The sequence below is a fragment of the Octodon degus genome, unplaced genomic scaffold (genome assembly GCF_000260255.1).
Source record: "Octodon degus isolate 3935 unplaced genomic scaffold, OctDeg1.0 scaffold00007, whole genome shotgun sequence".
NCBI lineage: Eukaryota > Metazoa > Chordata > Mammalia > Rodentia > Octodontidae > Octodon > Octodon degus.
Window position 1 is genome coordinate 28,620,393 of NW_004524583.1, and position 8,010 is coordinate 28,628,402.

Consider the following 8,010-nt stretch of genomic DNA (forward strand, 5'->3'; position numbering starts at 1 on the left):
AGCGGGGTGCAGCTGGCTGTCACTATTTCTTTTTTTTTTCCCCCATAATTGTATTGAGAAACAAATAGCAATGAGACAGTTTCAAACCAAATTGGTAGGACAGTTTCAATAATTAACACATTGCATACATTCTTCCTAGTGGTTAATTGCTGTACAAGATGCGGATTTGATATCCTATTTACAAACATCATTAGAACAAATCCCTCTATTCATTAAGAGAATGCAACTATATATCCTAACCACTCTGAATACACAGATACAAAGTGGACATTCATCTGTATCCACTTTTTTGTTAAGTTCCATCATTTAAATATTATAGGTGTGTAAACTCAGCAAAATATTCTAAAAGAGTCCAGTAGTCCATAATAGTATTGGGTCTTCCGCTTCACTGGCAATGTCAGAAATTGTTGACCTGAGTCCCCTACAGCTCAACATAACACCATGGCTGTTGTCACTATTTCTTTCCTCTGAGTACACAGCATGGGCTGTCATACCCTCCCAGGGAACCCAGCCTAACACCCACGAGTAATATACACACATGCTTCCTGGCTGCCCTCAGATCCTATAGATAAGTCAGTCAGACATCAATTGCAAACAATCTTCAAGCTTTATTACACAGGCTGTGACCCTCTCCCCAAAGTTACTTCATAGGTAACAGCAACAACAGGACCCAAGCTGAAGTCTCATGGCCCTTAGAAGCTCTGGGCAGAAGGACCATGGGTCTTGTTGAGGCAAGTCCGGCAGCGAGGATGGATGGGCAGGCGGATCTGCTGGCCGGAGCTCACCAATGGCCGTTGGTCTCACTCCATAGCTCCCTGGGCAGCCACTCTTCTAGGGCAGCACATGTCTCCTCAGGGGACTTGGTCATTCTCTTGGTCCACCTCAGTCGATTAGCAATTCTGTGCACACGTGTGTCCATTGCGACGCCTGCCTGGGGGCCACAGCCTTAGCTAAGGGTGCCACCTTGGGCCTGACACCTGGCGGTGCCACCAACTCTGACAGGCTGGGTTGTCCCCATTGTAGTGCTGCAGCAGAATGGCACCCATCTGCTCGATGAACTTTGCATTGGTCCTCCAGAATCCCACAGGGTAGATGAGCTTGCCCAGCATGTTGTCATCTGTGTGCAGGATGCTGTCTCCTGTCAGGCCCGAGGCCCGAAGTCACTGCGTGGCGCCTGCTGTCACCTGGTCTTTGATCTGCCTGGAAAGTTTCAGGGCTAGCAGCACCTTCATGCCTTTGGAGGGACACTGAAGTCACAGTAGTGCTCAGCCCCCATTTGGTTAGCAGGTACATCATTCCTGCTCCTCACGTTGCCAATATTGGCTAGCTCCTGCTTCCGGTGCTGTGGCTCCCAAACTGTCACCTCAAGGGGGTCAGCCCCCTCACTTTTCTCACCATCTGAGGCTTCATAGGCCACATGCAGTTTCTGTACCTTCTGTCGCTTCACAGGCCTGTGCTTTTTCCTTCCTTCTGCAGCCACCTCTCAGTTCGGGGGCTGCGGGGGCTCTTCCCCATTTCCCAGCCGCCCAAACCCAGTCGCTCAGCTCTGCCTGCAGGTCACCATCCTCACCGCCACTTTCATGTCTAGTGCTGCTTGACTACACCTTCCAGCTGTACCATGGCTGGTCACATGCGCAATCAATTTACAATAATTAATACGTGTAATTAGGGGTAGGGGAGATGGCTCAGTGGAATAAGCGCTTCCCTGGCAAGTGCAAGGGCCTGAGTTCAATCCCTGGTTCGGCCAAAAAAAAAAACACCATGTAATTAGCCTAATATATAATTAACTTTGCTGCTACTTACTACCTTTCAGTGTCACTGAAACCTACAACTTGCAAAAAAAAAAAAAGGATCTGGGCTATCTCTTCTAACTAAAAAAATTAAACTTTATTGAAACTGAAAAGTGTAATTCTGTTATTTAAAGACTCAGTCTCTCAACAAAAAGTACAATACCATCTCTGACTCTTACTATGAAGCAGTTCCCTTTTTGCTAACTTTTAGAAAAGATTTAAAGACACAGTATTGTAGACAACTCTGCAGCAAATGGAGAGAAAACTATTCCCATTTGTGTCTTATCTAGGGTAGAAGTCCCAGAAGCAGGGAGTTATGTAGAAATTTAAGTAACTTGTAACAGATTATATTGCAGAGATGTGTGTCTATTGAGACCAAAAAGATAGGAAAATTACAGATCCACCTTTGCCCAAATGACAGTGAGGAAATACTGCTCTGCTAAAGCATCTGGCAATAGGCAAGTAGTCTTTTCAAGCATGTGTGATTCAAGCGCTTTGGTGATCGATTAATGACAGCCCCAAGTTACCTGCCAAGCTTGGGATAAACAGGTGAGGTCCGCTCTCATGGCAAGGGGATTCATAATAATAGACAAGAGATGAAAGTTGAGGTCAGGTGGAGGCCTCTTTTTCAGATGGGTAAAGAGAACTGGACAATCACAGTCGGGGCATTTATTTATACTTTTGCAAAGTTAGTGTCACAAGACCCAGGGTTGCCTGGTGACTAATAACCGGAATTGTCTCAGGCAAGATGTTCTTAGGACTGAAGTATTTCCAGCTTCAGCTGCAGTGTCTGTGTCCCCACGTCTTGAATTTGAGGACTTCATGGCTCTCAGGACAGTGGAATGGGACAGAAGCAACACTGCCAAGCAGGTCTACCTGTGCGCTTCCATCTCCAGCCCTCTTACAAGCCTTGTTTTTCCACTTCCACCACTTTCACTAGTAAAATTGCAAAATATGAAAGATTGCTTGGTAGCTGCTTGGCCTTCATTTGACAAGTTTTATTTGTTAGAATAGATGAGTTTCAGCTGATTCAATAAGGCCTTCAATAAGGCCTCATGACATTTCATGTACATACGAGCTTTTTTGTATCACACCAGGGGAAAAGCCCACCTTGCTGACTCCTCCACCACATACACAGCCCTCACTCTTAGCAGTGCTGGGTAAACATGGCCTAAGGGATATTCTGTGGCCCACATAACTAAAGCCTTCACCTGGCAAGGGCAAATCACCTACAAATCAAAAGCAAGTCACATTTTTCAGTATACACAACATCATCATGTTAGGTGTTGGAGTATAAAATGTACATCAAAAATGTTTTGTTCTCCATAATGGTGCTGCCTGTTTAAAGCCCCCTTCGCTTTGCTGACTCATCTCCAGGTCCTAAGTGATAATTCTTAGAGCCCAGCCAATCCTTCAGTGATTTTCCTCCCTCCAGTGCCACTGAGCTATAATTAAACCTCCAGATTTTGATTCATTTACGTCTGGTCATAGCTCCAATTTGCCAGTTTCTTTTGACCTGAATCACCAATTTTTAAAAGCTTTTATATATTGTTTGAGATAGTTTGTGTCTATGAGAGAAATAGAATCCTATTTCTAATCCTATTTCTAATAGAATCCTAAGTTCTAATATAAATCATAGTGTGAAACTGGCACAGTGGCACACACTTGTCATCCCAGCCGTCAGGAGGCTGAGACAGGAGAATGACTGCATGTTTGAGGCCAGCCTGTGCTACAAAGTAAGGTCAAGGCCAGCCTGAGTTGCATAGCAAGACCCTGTCTCAAAAAGACAAACAAAAGACAGGAGATGGTCCTTCCTACTCAGACTGCTCCACCTACCTCTCCACTGCAAAGCCAAGTTGGTTGGTAGGTTACTTGGCTAAAAGCCACTTGGCTGTGAATTCTCTCATCCATTTATTCCTCCTGCTATGGTAATCTGCTTGTGAATTCACAATCAGATTCCAAAAAAAAAAAGTTCTCACCAAAGTCACAATGACATTCCTGCTAAGGCCAACGTAGCATCTCAGAGTAGATCTGGTAGAACCTCTGCCAAACATGCCACCATTATTTATTTCTTGAAAACCTTCTGTTTTGTTTTTGTTTTGTTTTTCACTTTAGTAACTTCACCCAGATGGCTCATGTGAAATGCCAGGCAAAATGACTTCTGACCTCTCAACTCATTTCCTAGCCAAAAAATAAAAAAGAATAAGGCAAAAGGCTAAAGCCCAAAGCATTCATCAGAAAGAGCAGACATTATAGGGTGATTGGAATGACTTCTAAGGATCTGGTTCACGTGACTGGTAAGAGAAATGCCTTGCAGCATATATTCTCTAAAGCAGCTACTACCAATATATAGGCAGAATGAAGAGGTACAGAAGACCCACAGACAGAATGAAAAGGTACCGAAACCCCAGTGGACAGAATAAAAGCATAACGAAGCCCGGGAAAAGTAAGAATGACACTTCTCATTATGGTACTTAATAATCTAATAATAGATTACAAAATAACCTGCATACAAAAAATATTTTTCTGAGTTCTTAGTTTCCAAAGGAAGAAGGCATACACCAGGCGACAAATAGGGTCCTATCTGAACAGAAAGTTAAGGCTTCCATCAAGCCCTTTTGTGTTTCTCAAGCCACGAAGACAAAACAGACCAGATGTGTTCTGCCTGGTGTTGTGGCTCTCTGCTAGCAAAGCAATCTGACTTTTACTTATTTCTTTCAGTAACTAGGGTAACAAACTCCTGTCAGTCTGCCTGAGGCCTTCCCAATTTATCACTAAAAATTACATGTTAGGAAATGACAGCCACAGGAAAACCAGCCACTCAATTAATTTCCCTGGGACTTTGAAGATGTTCAGTAAATTTGCTTTAGAGTACATCCTATTTGTAGGAGACAGAATCCGTACCTGCCTCCCAACATATAGCCTTGATGATGTTCAAATTTATTCTGTATCCAGAAAGAAAAGCTTGAAGATGGTAGGCTTGCCGTTTCCTCAGCTTGTCTCTACTTACACCATTCTCAGGGGCTTCCGTACCTTGGAGGAAGGAGTAATGCTTCTTTGGCAACATGAAAGGAAAATGATCAATATCACACACACTTGAGCTCATTGTGCTCTTTATTTCATATTTCCCAATATTTTCTAGGCTATTTCCAGTATTTCCTATTGATTTTTAGTTCTTATCAATCTAATTTCTCTAGGGTGATGGAAAAGTGAAGTTAGTCTGGAAGAGATCAGAAAAATCATCTAATCCAAAATGAAATGATTCACATTTATTTGAAATTGCTCAGTTATTTAAACATAATTACATTTGTATTAGTTTCTGATTTGTCATGTTCACCAGGCTTTCATTTCCTCGGCGGACCAAGATTACACTGGTCCTTCTTATTGGCGGCATCATTTTTGTCCCATTGCTGATGTAGATGCGTAAAAGGATATTCATCTTTTCTGTCACAGTGATTTGTTCTGACGCGTACTCCAGGCTGGGCAGGTAGACGGAGGAGCATAGGTTCAAAGCCTTGCACACCGCCTTGGCATGGAATCCACCAAAATTGCCATTGTTGTAGTTGGGCAATCTATTCAGAAGGTCTGCCCTTCTTCACCCACTCCGTTGCCGGCTGGGCTGCCGCCACCACCACAGCTGCCTTCTCAGCTGCAGCCACACAGCAACCTAGAAGGGGGTTTTGGAATCACAACTGAATGTTATAAAAAGCTTTCCAAAGGGCTGGGAGATGGCTCAGTAGAATTAAGTGCTTGCCTGGCAAGCGCAAGGGCCTGAGTTCAATCCCTGGTTCCACCAAAAAATAAATAAATAAAAAGTTTTCCATTTGAATGATCCCTAAACTTCTAGTTTCTTTTTATTAATGTCTTATTTTTGTCTGACTAATCATGGGAGTCTTTTGCGTAGCAAACAATTATCAAATTGCATCATAGCAAAAATGAAATTCAGGGTACTTTCAAGATATTTATGAAGAAGTCAGGGGAACAAGGAGGTGTATCATGGACACATGTGACCCAGAGAGTGTGCTTCAGAGTCTCTGTTTGAACAGCAGGGCTACTAAGAATGAAAGGCTAGCACCAAGCAGCAGGATCCCAGGAAGTCAACGGCACACAAAACCTTATTTCAAAAAGCTTTGTGAGCTTGAATTTTATGGAAGAGGGCAGATTATAAAGTAACATTCAGGGGCAGGGAAGATGATGGCTCAGTAAAATTAAAGTTTCCTTCGCAAGTGCAAGGACCTGAGTTCAATCCCCAGTTCCACCAAAAAAAAAAAAAAAAAAAGTAACATTCAAGGGCACTGGTGATGTATGTTATGAGGCCTCAGGTTTGAGTCCCAGTACTAACAAGATAAAATAAAATCTGATAGGAAGTTAAAAGTTTTAAAAGTAATTATAGGGCCAGGGAGATAGCTCAATAGAATAAGTGCTTGCCTGGCAAGCGCAAGGGCCTGAGTTCAATACCCACTTCTGCCAAAAACAAAACAAAACAAATAACTGTGCTTAAAAGTAATTATATCTGCTTGATCTCAGAAAGAAGGAAATAGTATATCTGATGTTAGTAGCATTTCTGAAGGCATAATTCAGAAATCACTCATGAGCCACACAAGGCCTCTCGGTTTGAATAATTTTTAGGGAAAAATAAGGAGAGAACAGAATTCAGAAATGAAAGCAGATCCTGGAATCACCATGTTTAGTACATGTGGATGTTCTGAATGGTGCCACTTTGGGCATCCGCCTCAAAGGGATTACTGTTTCCTGAACATACAGTGTCAATGGTTCTGACTTCTGTTTCCTCATGGAATACCATTTCAAGACCAGTCCCTACCCTTCCTCACATATTTCTGATAGTTATAGTTCATCCATCCTTTGAATTAGTAGTAGTGGATCAACTTGAATATTAAAATTTTTACATCATGCATGGCTAGCACAAAATAATTTTAAATGCATAAGAGATATAAATGCAAACAATAAAATAATGCCTTTATTAAAAAAAAAAGTAAGATCATTGGGCATGGTGGTGAATACCTGTAATCTCAGAATTCAGGAAGGTGAAGCAAGAGGGTAACTGTAAGTTCAAGGCCATCTTGGGCTATAGAAGTGAGTGTAAGGCCATGAGACCCTGTCTTGAGAAAGAAAGAAAGAAAGAAAAAAAAAGAAAGAAAGAAAGAAAAGAAAGAAAGAGAAGGAAAGAAAGAGAAGGAAAGAAGGAATGAAAGAAGAAAGGAAGAAGAAAAGGAAAGGAAGAGAGAGAGAGAAAGAAGAAAGAAAATAGAATATCTTCACAATTGAAGTTGACAAATTTGTCAAAATACGAGTATAACAGAATGCTTAAAATCATACTTCATAGAACTAAAAACTTAATCTATCAAAAGCCATTATAAAGAGAATAAAGTGCTGGACTGGAGATGTAGCTCAAGTTTAGAGCACTTCCCTCACAAGGAAAAGGCTCTGTCATCAATCTCCAGTATCAGAAAAGACCCAAGAAGGAGAAGGAAGGAAGGAGCAGAAGACAGGAAGAGAGAAAGACAAGTTAACAAGTGCCTAGGATAATATATTTGCAACACATATATGCAACAGAGTGCTCATACCTAGACTATACAAAGTACTAAAACTCAAAAAGAGATGTCTACTTTTTTTTTTTTTTTTTTACAGAACCAGGGATTGAACTCAGGCCCTTGAGCTTGCCAGGGAAGCGCTTATTCCACTGAGCCCTCTCCCTGGCCCCTGAGATACCTACTTTTAATGAGCAAAATACTTAAATGGACATTTTTCAGGAGGATTGTTTTTGGGGTGGGGGCTGGCTCAGTATGCCTTAAGGGCAGGTCTGGAAAGGCATGAGAATCTGGGGATTGAACCCCAGTACTCTGAGCCTGACTGCCATTGCTTAAGCAGGCACTTAAACAAATGAGCTAATGGGGAGCTCCTGGACATTTTTCAAATGCTAATACACATATAGAAATATATCAGAGATGGGTGTTCCATTGCCATTTAAATATTGTAGGTACGTGAATTCAGCAAAATAATCCAATATAGTCCCAGTAGTCCATAATAGTAGTGGGTTATCCAGAGGACTGGCAATGTCAGAAGTTGTTGACTGGAGCCATTTACAGCCCAGCATATTAATGTTGCTTTACTTTTTATACCTCATGCTTATACTTTTCTGCTGGATGGTTAAGACCAAGATAAAGCAAGACCTATATAACAAGAAATGTAACTTTTGTAT

The 8,010-nt window shown here is 41.8% G+C and overlaps 1 pseudogene; it reads right to left on the minus strand.

The window, feature by feature from the left end:
* Window positions 1-692: 692 nt before the first annotated feature.
* LOC101569666 lies at window positions 693-1,582 on the minus strand (annotated as a pseudogene).
* Between the last annotated feature and the right edge of the window lie 6,428 nt (window positions 1,583-8,010).